At 38.7% G+C, this 14,242-nt stretch overlaps 1 protein-coding gene across 10 annotated transcripts in view; it reads right to left on the minus strand.

Annotated features, from left to right (window-relative positions):
• Positions 1–14,242, minus strand: part of bru3 (CUGBP Elav-like family member bruno 3) — a 704,578-nt gene that overhangs the window by 398,068 nt on the left and 292,268 nt on the right. For 2 of the 10 annotated variants that reach the window (XM_087343441.1, XM_087343425.1), the window contains exon 1: positions 1,661–2,343. The exons of the other annotated variants lie outside the window; for them this stretch is intronic. The gene's annotated coding sequence lies outside the window, so the exon portion shown is untranslated. Of the gene's footprint in view, positions 1–1,660; positions 2,344–14,242 lie in introns of those variants that run through there. 10 annotated transcript variants of the gene reach the window in all.

A 14,242-nucleotide genomic window follows, 5' to 3' on the forward strand; every position in this document is an offset into this window, starting at 1 on the left:
TGCACATAAAGCCGTCACATCACACATTAAACCATCTACTACTTAAACAGAGACGTCATTAAGTCTGGACTAGTGCGCCACAAGAAAATCAATCAAACCCCTTAAAGCCGAAGGTTGTATAAACAAGTTTTTAAAAAACTAGTCTGTACCTCTAAGAAATACTAAACATGTTCCATAAAAAATCAGCTGGTTAATGCTGTTAAAAGACAACCCCTATTTACAATGAACCTCTTAAGAGATCCAGGGGGAAAAATTTAAATCTGTTGACTGTTGAAGCAGGTGGTACAAATAGTTACTACTGGGCTTACGTATTATTATTCTTTAACTGCATTAATGAAGGATCCTTTTCATTGTTAAATAATCCTACTTTCTTTGAGGTAAAAACTGAATGTTTAAATATTTTTAAGACGAGCTTTGTCACAAAGGGTTAAATCCAAATATTAATAGAGAGCAAATCGCAGGTTTTGATTTCAATGTTTTTAAAACTAGCTCCTATGTAAAGCGTGGTCCCCAGCTACACTACCGTTAAGCTTTTGTCAATACGATATTATTTTCGAAATGAATCAAATACAAAAACTTCACAAGAATTTACGCCTATCTGCCTTATTCTGCTGCGAGTCTCCATAAGTGTTTACGAAAGCTCAAAGTCAAAATTACGAAACACCGTGTAGCCCTACAGTCTCCATAAGGTCTGATGACGTCCTTAATAGCCCCTACTCTAAGTGATTGTAGTTAATTATACTAAAAGTCGAAATTTCACTATGAGCCGACATTCAAACACGTCACACGATAACCTTAAAAGTTAAATTTACGTTCATGACGGGAAAATATTTTGATGCGATTAAATATCATAGCATACTGAAAAATTCTACGAATAACATAGGGAGAAGTACAATTTATGCAAATTTCATTTTAATTAATCTCACAAGAACAGCTTCCATGATCCGAAAAATAATCATACACGATAAGGCGGTGAGGGTCGTTTTACAAACCTGAAGCTACTAAACTCATCCTAATTTTACGCCTATTAGCACACAACTGATGCTAAAGCTTGGAGATAGCTAAATTAAAGACTATTACGTTTGTTAAAATGCCTGATAAACAAATAAAACCTACGGCTATTGAGTGTCCTTTTGATAAACTGTAATGCACAGACTATTATTTTGGATAATTTCCCCTGTATCATTTGGCTTCACATTATAAAGCACAAAGCATTAAACAAGTGTAACTGGACCCATGTTAGACTATTTTGTCACACAGCAAGAAATAAAGCATATTTCAATAAGGAAACTTTAAACAATAGCAAAGTAGGTAAATTGTACTTAAAATTATTCATCGTCTGTTCTTTAAAATCATGACGTTTCGGAAGCTGGTTCTGTCTCCAGTGTCAGAGACTAGCTCTATCTAAGGGACCCAACAGAGTACGTACCTCTCTCCTGAAGACGGAGACAGAACCAACCTCCGAAACGTCGTGATTTTAAAGAACACGATGGGAAAAGTCCTGACAATGAATAATTTTAAGTGTAAACTACCGTCGTCAAAGCCCTTTAGAATTGAATTAGGCAAATTATGTTCACTGAACAACAGAATTAATTGTGGCAAATATGACACGGATGTGTATTGGACTTACAGCAATTAATTAAAGTAATTAGTACTTTACCTGAGTCCTGCGAAGAGCATAGAAGATGAAGGATCCCGGCGGGTGGACGGACCAGCTCGAGTCAGGTAAGGAAAGGTCCGTGAGAAGGAGAGAGAGAGAAATATGTAACTCTGCGTTGCGAATGGAAATTCAGAAAGAGAGAGAGAGAAAGAGAAGAATGTGTGAACGAGACGGGCCGATGAAAAGGAAAACTAAGAGAAAGAGACGGAAAACCGGAAAGGGGGTGGGGGTGGGTGGTTAGACTTCCGAGTTTCCTGATTGGTTGAGCGTTGTTCGTGACGCAGAAGTTGGTGCTGCGTATGCAACCTGTTTCCTTATTCCCTAATATTATTACGTAACTAGGAAGAATGGGAACGAATATTTGGCGCTGACTTCGTAATTCGAGAATTGTAAACAACAGGTGATGGTATATATTTTTTTTTTTCCACGAGGGACAAAACGAGTACACGACAACCGACAAATAAAAATAAACAGAATAAGTTATCTTCTTTCTTCCAAGGATCCAAGTCTTCTCAGATCGGGCGTTTCCTAATTTTCAATACTCGTCGATGCAGTTAAACAGAATTTATATATAATTTACACGACTGTTCTGTGGATTGTATTAAAATCTTTCTAACAATAAAACAGCTCGCCCGGGAAAACAAGACAACGATCCGCCAGGTGCCGAGCGCGTTGCCTAACTGCGAGGGGTCGCCAGCAACAGGCTGATTCCAGGGGGTGGAGATGAAGGAGGAGTCCGCAAACCGCGCAGCAGAGCCCCTCTGACGTCACAGGACGTGGGGCTGCAGGCGTGGTCGCGCATGCGTCTTAATCCTATTTATCAGATTGGTTGCTATGGTAACCGCCCATTCCTCCTCTCGCAGACAACGAGAGACATCTGGTTGTCCTGGCAACGCACGAGATGACGGCAATAAAAAAATATGTAATGATATGATGCGGATGAAACAGTATCATTGAGAAAATGGTAAGGACATATGAAGTAATTTTAAATTCGTTTATATCTCTTCTGGAAGAACAACCCCAAGACAGGATACCGGCACATAATGTACAGCTTGACACAAAAAACCCAGACCCTTTCCTCTTTGCTTGTCGCAATACAGGAATCACTAGACGACGCAGTATCAACAGGTAGGCCTAACCTAAGCATAATAATAAGAAAAAAATTTCAGAAATAGCTGCTGCATTATCTACCTCAGAGGCAAGGCTTGTCTCAGGTACATAGAAGTAAACACCCTGTAAAACGGTGAATAAGTAAAATAATAATACTGGACCGTCAACGTACAAAAGTACCTGTGATTGACCTTCTGCCAAAGGTAATCTGAGCACAGGCCAAAAATAAACATTTAAATCAAAGAGAAATTGAAGCTGGTGGCAGCATTTTCACAGCAAGCCAAAATAATTTCAACACATTACATCAAAACCCTAGATAAAGAAGAGAATTTATGTAGTAGGATATTGTATGTGCCACTGTCTTGTCTTGGTCATCAAAATAAAATCTAAAATTCGGAACATATTTAAAGAAAAATACAAGTGAAACAGGTCTAATCGTCGTTATATTATTCTAAAAATTCTGTGAAACACATGCAAAAACCAGGCCTACACTCAGTGAATAAAACGCAGAATTGCCGAATGTTGAAGTAGCTGATACCTTTATAGAGGAGAAATAAATAAATAAATATACCACTGTGTTTTACAATGTTATCTGTGGCAAAGGGTCCATCTTACGAATCTGAGTCGCTCGGACAAGAAACTGCTCGCCTTTCATGAAACCCAAATGTTCGTCACCGATCAGTCCTGAGCCAGAAAATCCAGATGAAACATCCTACGGTATTTCCTTAAGATCCAATTTAGTATGATTTCATTTATCATAACAAAATGTAAACGCTGTATGGAATAACTGAATAAAAAAGTTATCAAAAATGGCGAAATAATACGTTTTGGCAGTCCAGCCTCGTGTCTGACGGGTAGCCCTATTCAAACAGACCTCATATGGGCCTATTTTGTAAATAAAATCACTACTGCTGATTAGTTACTCGTCAATGAATGGCAATTAGAATTCCATCTTCACTGTAGAATGAGGGGCAATGCTAAATAGGATGTGGAAATTTGCAGGGTCTTACGATGGTCTATCTGATAAAAATAGCAAGCTGCCAAGGAATAAAATATATATGATGTCCTAACATGTTAGAGAACGACATAATATTAGGCCTATTAAAGGCTTCCAGGATCTAATAAATCTATGTAGAAGTAAAGGTCTTTAATAGACTATAGAATACAGACCCGGTATGTGTGATTATGATGAAGTCATTAATATTGTTTCAAATCTTGAGTGGTTCCTGAAACCATGAAATACTTGGCGACTGGGGAATATAGGCCTATTTAAAATAAGCTAGTAACTGTTCTATTTGATGTATGATCTGAAGATTTCACGGCGACTAAATATAATAAATTCTTCTCGGCCTTCCATCAGACCTAAATGACACAATTAAAAGTCTCCATCTATCTTATCTAAGACGAATATATTTGGCTATTAATAATCAGTCTACTTTGTATTTAGATTAATCAACTCAGTCACAGATTAATTCAATGGTTACTGAAATGTACTGAAAGAAATAGACACAGAAATCTAACATCGTTTACAAGGAGGTTCCACTGCATGCAAATGTATCACAGGATGAAAACCGCTTCTTTAGTCGATTTTAATTATTTAAAATGCAACGACTGCATCGGTTGGCCACTGTAATCGAATAACGTTCAATATATTTTAGATCCTCAGAACCGCTTAAATGCATCACAGAACTTTCATTTTGTTTCTCAATATTACAACTCCATCAAAATTAACTCTCCGGCAGATTTTTTGGTTAATGCACCGTTGGAAAGCGGAAACAGAACTGACATCCACTTTGAAATGCAGGTGTCTACTTACAGACTTGTTGTTTAACTGCGGCTGACATGACCTGCTGTTAGTACTCACCTGAAATAAAAGAGAAACAATTATTGAGGTTCTCACGGCGGTGAGAATGGCTTCTGGGTTGTGACGCAGTTTAGACTCGCAAGAAGATTCCAACGTTTCAAAACAATCGCACCGTCACCTCCTCTGAGCATCAATGTGACGTCACAACCCAGAAAAAAACATAGTTAATTATAGTAGTAGTGACCACAAGGGCTGATTTCAGAAAGGTACAATACCGTAATAGATGCATATCAATAATTAAAGCCCGCAGGCACAACACATTTCAAATAACTATTTCGTGTATGTTTCAAAACACAAAAGACAACACGCACTTCGGGCTACAATTGGACCAAGACAACAACAGAATAAACTTGAAATTTAGGCCTATAAAAGCACCAGGGAAGGCTTCGTCCCTGACTTATATACCCACGTAAATAGAAGGTTGTGTTCAACTGTAGTTTCCAAAGTAATATACTAGACTGTAGGCCAACTCTTAGCTTACAGTTGAGTTGGTTGATAACACAATGGCAGATAACACGAACGATGACTCAAAACAGACCGCAAATGTGACGCCACAAAGGACAGAGGACACCAAACACTCTAAAGATTTCATTCAAAAAAAAGGGAGTGATAAGAGTGCAGAATCCGTCCTCCTGAACCTAATCTTCTTGGCTCTTCTAAGTGACGTCTTCGTCGTGACACGATTTCACTTAAAGCGTCCGATACAAAGACTCAAGCAGAAGAAGGACTGCGATACGCCTTGTCTGAAGGCTTACACAGAGACAACAAACGAGCAAAACCAGCGCAACTGAGTCTTTCTTGAGAAACTGACAGCCGTTCAGCTTGTCAAAACATACCCAGTTGACTACGGAACACGAATGACCATCATAATAGCCCGCCACTGATCCGTGCCCAGGGCCATTCGAATCTGTAATAAATAAAATTGTTCTTTAGGACTTCATCCATCGTTCAAATTATAAAAGTATAACAACAGAACGTTTCGGAAGCTGAATTATGCTTCTATCTTCAGGAAGACCCCCTGGTTAAGCTAGCCACAGGTCTGAATGCAGTCTTCACTCTCAAACAGATCTCCTGGTACTTCTTAAAGACCAATTTCGAAAATGTCTTCCTGGGTGTTCTGCTCCTTTCAGGCTGTCTGATAGCATTCCTCACCTCCTCCGTGCGAGCTACATAAGCGTCTATCTCATACTTAACTTCATCACTGCAATATGAGAAATTAATGTGAACAGTATCAATTATGATGCTGCTAATTATGCAGTTTTCTCATTACTGTTATTACCTCTGAGTCAGGCTGAAGTATCCTCCTCGGCACCCTGTTCTCAAACACCCTCAACTTATTTCCTTTCCTTCCGGTAGGAGACTCGGCTGAGCAACGCGTTATTAATTCTATGGAGCAGAGTCCGTCTCAGGAAGCCAACAGTAGCTACGTTCAGCTAGTTAGAAATTTACCGCCTTTTATAAAACCTTTAGATTTATAACCATGTTTAAAATAACCCACAATCGGTTCTTATTCTGAGCCATATGAAATCAATTCACCCACTCCAGTCACATTTCCCCAAGTTGGATTTTGAAAACTGGGTATATGTTGATGACTGTCATCACCAGAGAGCAGGAAAAAATCGTAGCATAAATACAGTTAGTGGATTCCTTAAAACGTGGCAAAGTTCAGATATCTGTGAGCGACGCTAACAAATAATAACTTCATTAATAACGAAATTAGGAGTAGATTAAATTCGGGTAATGCTTGTTACCATTCAGTTCAGGACCCTTTATCTCTTCGTCTGCTGACTAAAAGCGTAAAGATTAAAACACATAAAACTATAATTTTGCCTGTAGTTTTGTATGGATGTGAAACTTGGTCTCTGACACTAAGGGAGGAACGTAGAACAGAGTGATAAGGAAAATATTTGGAACTAAGAGGGATGCATTACTAGGAGGCTGGAGAAAGCTGCATAATGAGCACCTTCATAACTTGTACTCCTCGTCAAATGCAACTAGACTGATCAAGTCAAGGAGGATGAGACGTTGCAGCCCGCATGGGAGAGAAGAGGACCGCATATAGGGTTTTCGTGGGCAAACAAAAAGAAAAAAAGCACTAGGAGACCTAGGCATAGGTGGGAGTATAATATTAAAATTGATTTGTGATAAACAGGATGGGGTGGTATGGACTGGATTCATCTGGCTCAGGATAGGGACCAATGGACACGGTAATGAACCTTTGGGTCCCAAGAAATTTTGGAAAATTCTTGAGCGTCTGTTGGCCTCTCAGGAAGGACTCAGCTCCATGGAGTAAGTTAGTAAGTTGTATTTTAATATTATCCTTCCATTTACACAGGCTTCCAAGAAACATTTCGTAAGCATGTATCACTCTGCGCTCCGTACTGACTCATAAACACGTAGCTTGGATTAAATAATCACAACTCTGAATGTGCGACCAAGGGACAGACAGTCCTTGCGGAACACAGGAAACCTGTCTTGTCCATTATGTTCTGCGCCCTATTCACACTTCATCATTAACTGAACATTGCCTATAACTGATGCCAAACAGCATCACACGGACGCCAGAAATACGACGCAGTACCGACCTTTCCAATCGGCGTCCTCATTTCAGACACGCTCATTATATAAGAAACATGGCTTCACATCGGACAAATGGAACATGGAAGCTAGTAAAATTACACGTAAAAGCAGACTACCTAAGGCCTATTTCATGACGTGAGCCACCCGACCCTGTCTATAGAAGGTAGGCTATTAGGAGACGCTAGTTACGGAGATAAGCCCTTGCTACAGACAGGGTCGTACGGTGGGGAAAGTGGCTGGAACAATGGTCGAATTACACTGACCCGGCTTCCTATTCAGGTCGTGCAAATGAACACTGTCCATTGTCTAACATAAGGAGACCTGCCTGCCATATTAGACCTGTATATGGAGAAGCGACGGTGGGGACAGTACAAGTGTTCACAGGGTGAGCCAGGCAGTGATACGCTACACTTCGTTCGATCGGAAGGTTCTAATTTCATTAAACATCCTTCCCGCAGCCCACACATAACGTTGGTTGATCTCACTGGAAACGCACGTTTATGTTGAAATCGCTTTTATGGAAAACAGCATGGGAGTGATCTTAAAGGACGGAATAATATGATTCAGACTGGAAATCCGTTTTACTGAGTGCGTAGGATACAACTTTTGTGAAAATGGACTGTACACTACCATCTCTATATAGACCCAAAAAGGCAAGCCCGCAGCTTAGGAACTATAATATTCTTTACTGGGCATTTCTTTAATATCTGACAGCCACAATAAAAAGAACTTATCCCTGTATGTCTTCTTGCTCAGTCTGTTTGAAAATTGTGATTAGTTTGCTACCGTTAAACCTGGTAAGTATTATCGCGAAGAAGAAATAAAATCATTACTTTAAACAACTTATGCTATACTATTCCCCATGATTCAACTACGTTTACTCTTTGATAAATAAATGATAAAGCAATAAGTAAAATAACAATAAGAACAAATATGTCGAAAACTTTCGTAGCCAAATTTCTCTACGTCTTATTCACTTATCACAATAAATCATGTGTTCAAGATCGCACTTCACCGGTTAATGCTATAAGTAACCTGAACGCCGATGAATTGTCAACAGAATTTGAAATATCACGGTGGTCCATCGATTTCGTCGTTTCAACGACAGATGTACATCGTAGAATAATATTAAAACGAATCTAAGAAATCACTCATGACATTTCGATGTGGATATATCTGACTCACTGGCGCGAGTTTGTGAATACGGTGAAAAAAACGCTTCAGGTTACATAAAATTGGTGGAATTACTTGAACAGCTGACCGACTATTAGCTTCCCAAGGAGGATTCACTTGGCTCACAGTCAGCTTATTAGCCTACTGAAAAGCGAAGGCCTTCTCACATGAGAACTACAGTACAATACTCTAACAAGCTGTACCCATCACATCACCCCTAGCAACGAGGCACTCAGGAAATGATAACACACAGAACTGATTTTATCCCGCAATGCCCACCAAACACACACAAACATCAAGCAGTTCGCGTGCTCACTTGCGGTTTCCTAGGCAACCAATCAAAACAGCAGCAGCACTCATGCAGAAATCCTCGTCGTCATGTATTAGACTAACCATCAAATATTAGTAGAATCTCTCCACCTGACAGTTCAATATATAGAGCGTGTTATCAATATCGTGTGTGATCTTTCACATGCATACAAGCGCTTTAAAGTGTACAGAGTAACTTCAGGTCTATTGGACGGCTCAAGTGTGTTCCACTACGGATGGTCCACGCGCTGAAAACCCGAAAGTGACCTACATCCTAGAACGAACAATGGTTGCTAACCCCAACGAGAAATTTGCTGAACCTAAAATACTCACTACAAATATACCTCTGTGTCTTATCCTCCCTAAAGTTGAAATTTCATTAGTAATCCGTGGATGTTACTTTAATTTCTTACCGTTATTTAGAAGAAAAAAAAACTTAAATGTTCAATATCAGATTTATATATAGATATTTAATTGTTTTATCATTCTGAACTTCTGCGAGATTAATATTCTGGAGCATAAGCAACTGGCCATTCTCAGTTCATATGCAAACTTACATTATACAAACTACACCAATGCGCGGGCGCATACATGTAGAAGTTTGTGCGTGCGTATATACACGGATACATATTTAAAGACATGTAAATATACACATGGAGTTTTATTCTAAACGTTTTACCACACTGTTAAGTAAGATAACATTTATGCCAGACACAGAATAAAAATAATTGTAGATAATATTATACCGGAGCGTCATGTTCCATAGCTCTGATGATAGAGGAAATAAGAACGTTTGAAACATCGGTCAACATACGAGACTACACGCATCATCACCCCAGAAGACAAGTCTTATTTACCCTTACAGGTCAACATCTGGAAAGTCCACTCAGTGGAAGACCACAATGTGCGCACATCCGTGGTCCACGGCTGCGATACACAGCCACCATATTGTAACCTACATCACAACGAGGAATCCTACATTTGTTCATACACATATTGGTCATAATAAAGTACATTAAACATACATAAATGGGAACATGCATAGGGGAATGGTGGAGGTGTAATATTATGTCAAACCTGTGGTTCCATCATGACTCTATGAACATGAATGCATCAAAACCACCGCCTCTACAAACGACAACAAAAACCTGCCTACAGCCCTTGTGTTAGTCATTATTCCAAGTCCTCTCTATACTACGTACGGTACTAAATGTATGACACAGGTACGTGATAATACCAGCTTTACAATCAGCGTTATCCGCACAAAAGCGAAAGAGTGCATTGAACAGTCGCATGTACTTTGTTCATATCACGTGTATAAATGCATTTGACATACATTTTCAATATCACAAACGCTGAACTTTTTTCTCTAGTTCTTCTCTTCTCTGCTAGCATTTTGATGTTATATTTATTAGTGGCATGCTGTAATTAGCACTGATGCACAGCAGTGTTTAGGGATGCTTTCAAATTATGATGCCCCCTTTATAAACAATGATTGTGTTCTCCTACAGCGATCCACCTTTCTGAAACGTCAGAGACATCACTAAATGTTAACTCATTTGCCGACAATGTTTCAACTGCAAGAGTTACACAACATCAATGAGGTGTTAAACGTGATTCAAGAAGATAAATATTTTTCACGGAGGCAGGAGTGGTTCACTTTAAAGAATTATAAGCACAGTCGCTTGGACAGACTGAAGAAAATCAAGATAGCAGAAAAACCAATCCAGCATCTCTCGGACATAGCTAATGAAGTTTGCCGACGTTTCAAACTAATCAGCTCAACAACCCAGAAGACAACCATCTTCAAAGTTGCCACCTTGAAAACATAAAATCCCACAAGGAAAAGAATGTTTCTGTCAAAATTAACAGTGACAACATCGCAGCTATTTCATTTTGACATTGAAGAGAAACGCAAAATTACAATATTAACAAATCACAAAATCTCAAATCTTTTAGTTCACCATTTTTGTGGTTGTAATTAGTTCCATGTTTACTTAAATTATATGGGCTATATCAATTTAAAGTCAGCAGTCTGAGTTTCAGAACGCAATCTGGAATGTACTTCTGCATAAATATGTTATGCAGATACAGCTATATAAATGCTGAAGGGTAAATTTAGAAGGCTACTCAACTGTTAAAAGAAATTTCTTGCATTCACAAAACCAAAACATGCACGCACAGGAATATGAAACATTTTCTGCAAAGTGCCTAAAGAGTTGCTATATCAAAATCTGTTGACACATTTTTCCACTCTGATTTGTAGTTTAACTTCAACAGATAAATTTTCCAGTATTTACATACTGAGAATAACGACAATTTCTTTTCTACTCAGGTAACACTCCTCTGATTCATCAAGTGTGGTCTTGTACAAGGTGACAAATGATTTGGAGAAACGTATTGTCTTAATGCTCAGGATTGAACTAAACGCCAAAATCCAGAATAACACAAATGCCATTTTTAACGCCATGAGGACCTTAAACCTCACTCTTTATGTTTAATAAAAATCATAACACAATTTTGCAATGTTAGGTTCGATTTCAATCTGAAAAGTTGTCCTTCTGCCTCTAACCCAAAGGAAAGTGTGTTATATTATTAACAAACTTTAAGTATCTCAGTGAAACTGAGGTCACGGATGAGTCAAGGTCATGTAAAGATAACCTCGATATAACATATAGGTTTTGAGCCATAAACGCTTTTAAAGATTTCAAGGTCATTTCAAAGTAATTTTTCTCGCGCTCATTTCACCCGAACTACGTATCTGAGGGACTACACGCATGTCAATTTGAGGTCAAGGTCACGAGAATATCATCTCGATGGTTTGCCGAATAGAAACCCTTATAATTGTCAACGACATTGAAAGGAAATTTTTTTTTCGGTATTATTTCTGTCGAAGTGTAGTTATCTGGGTGACCATATTCTTGTCAAGCTGAGATCAAGGATAGTTGAAGTTCATGTCATGATCTTGAATGTTGCGCTGTGTAGTCTAGTAGAAACTGAAGGACGTTTTACATATGGTTACCGCCTCCATCATCAGGATGAACTAAATATATCTAATAACTTCGAAACCAGTTACTAAGACCCTGACCTACAAAGGAGAAACTGAGCTTTGTTCGATGATCTAGCACATCAGAAAGGTTTTTTTGTATCGAGCGGAGCAGAGGCAGTGAATGAGAATACAAAGTGGACAGAGGGAGGCTGTGCTGAAAGGAATGGTATTCACGAGGTTGCAGTGTTCAGGGAGCATATTGGGGGTGAATTTGGCCCAAGGTATTATGAAAGGAACCGTACGGATGGGGTAAAGTCCGTACACAGGCAGAACTTGGATATAGAGTCTGGGTAGTCCGTCATCTTCTTTACTAGTCAATAGACCTCTTCCATTTCCTTCGGGCTGTTAGAAGGTTCAGATCATAAATGTGATATGTATCAGCAGTCTGTCTTAGCACAAACGCCTACATAACTTGTACTCTACTTGCAGCTTTACGTTAAGAACTTTGTCAAATTTCTTCTATATTTTTTCGTTTGTTTTGTTTTCTTCTTTCTGTCATTATATTTATGATTCATTTCGTTTTCCCCTCCCATTATTTTTCTATTTTCCACGAGTTAATTTTCCTTCCTTTTGTATATATATTCGTGTTTTTATTTGGTTATTACATTCTTTCCTATATTTTTGTTTTCCTTGAAATATCTGCGAGTATGTTACAAATACTACTTAACAATTTTGTGAATTTGTTTCCCTAAGATCCGCCTTAACATTACACTCCCACCTCATTTTCGGTCCTCCAAATTTACGTTTACCAACATTTTCTGACGGCAACATTTTATTCACATGATCGATCTATCTTAGACTTCTTAAATTAATTTATTAAAATAAGCTGACCTGCATAAATCAGAAAGATCCTAGTAACGTGGTAGGCCTAAATCGTCCAATTCATTGTCTTCAGAACCATATTTTCTCCTATTCACTTACATTAAAATAATGCAGTTTCCAAGTAAGCCAACCAACTAATAAATGTCCTAAAATAATTACTAATCATTTGTTAAGAGTAAAGTTAAGGTAAAGTTATCCAAAAACGAGATTTACAATCGAGGGACGTACGAAAGAATCATAATTACAAGGAAGAAAGACAATGTACTTCCGTTCACGGAAATAAAGAGAACAAGTGAGGACAAGAGCTGTCTGTGAGCGTCAGGATCTCGGAGATGAATCCCACGCACGACGGAAAAAGCCTGCTCGCTCCCAATATTTTATCCCAGCCAGAAAAGTAGAAGAGAGGACAAGAGTGAGTTCGCATTCAACAATGGAAGCAGCTAGTAATTCGATCGTAGGGGAGGAGAGTGGGAACGTGCGGAAAGCACAGAAGGATCCCTCCGTCCGTCACTTACGCTTTCTTGTAGATCATTAAATTTTTCGAAAATCGTCCCTAACAGGGTGGCTGAGGGGGTAAAAAGAGACGGCATCAGAAAGGGCAGAAGTTCTGCAAGGGACGGGAGAACCACATCATTTTATTGAATTCACCATCTACCCAAAAGTACCCAAGTACTGTTCTGTAACACGCTGATCGCAAAATTAACCTGTATCATGTTCCATGGGCTTATTAATGCTATAGAAATGCGTAGATTTTAGTCAGAAACCGTGAAGTAAATGCATCAATTGTGATACCCAAATTTAGATTGCAGGATAATATTAAAAATTTCTTAAAATATGTATAAATAAATATGTGTTACGATGCAGACTGGATTCATGTGATCAGGTTAGGGACCACTGACGCAATATTGCGAATCATCGAGTTTCATAAACGGCGGAAAATTTCTTGACCAGCTGAGCTATCCTTCTCAAAAATATGGAAACAATAAAAGTACTGAGCAAAACCTCTGCATGTTATTCATCTTTGCACTAGTCATTAACCTAGCAGGGATTGGGTCAATGATTCTTTCAACGAAGTCTGATACCAGAACGCTCTTAATATGTCCTTGAGGTGTCTACCGACATTGTACGTGCATCCTTAACACCACATAAAAAGTGTCGATAAGGGTCGAACAAAGCAGACTGTTGATAAATGTGTATACACGCGAGCAGGAATACTGAACGCAATATTGATTACAAACATTTTCTTTCTTCTGGACTTTATCCCTTGTCTGTTTTTTATCATCTTAGATATTTTAAAAGTCACATTTCACAGGCGTCGTACTTAAATCAGAAAAATTTCTATACTCTCCTTCAGCGCATTTCTATCAGTTGGTACAGACACTTGAAGCAGTACACATATTCCTTTTCTATCTCGATGTGTGACGTCAGGTTCGTTACAATGCATGCTTCTGTCCATCATACATTGTTGGATTCACAGAACATCAACTTGGTTATCTGGACTAGTTTCAACCTCCTTTTTCACATATTTGTGACACTTGTTCTTTATACATTTAGATATTAAGACACTGTAGTTTCACACGCAGTTTCAAGTATACATACACACATAACACGAAAACCGAACTGAAATTGAATTGAAGTTCACACACACACACACACACACACACACGATGACATT

The sequence above is a fragment of the Zootermopsis nevadensis genome, unplaced genomic scaffold (genome assembly GCF_977971745.1).
Source record: "Zootermopsis nevadensis isolate Lab colony 2312 unplaced genomic scaffold, Znev_1.0 Znev_ptg000001l, whole genome shotgun sequence".
NCBI lineage: Eukaryota > Metazoa > Arthropoda > Insecta > Blattodea > Termopsidae > Zootermopsis > Zootermopsis nevadensis.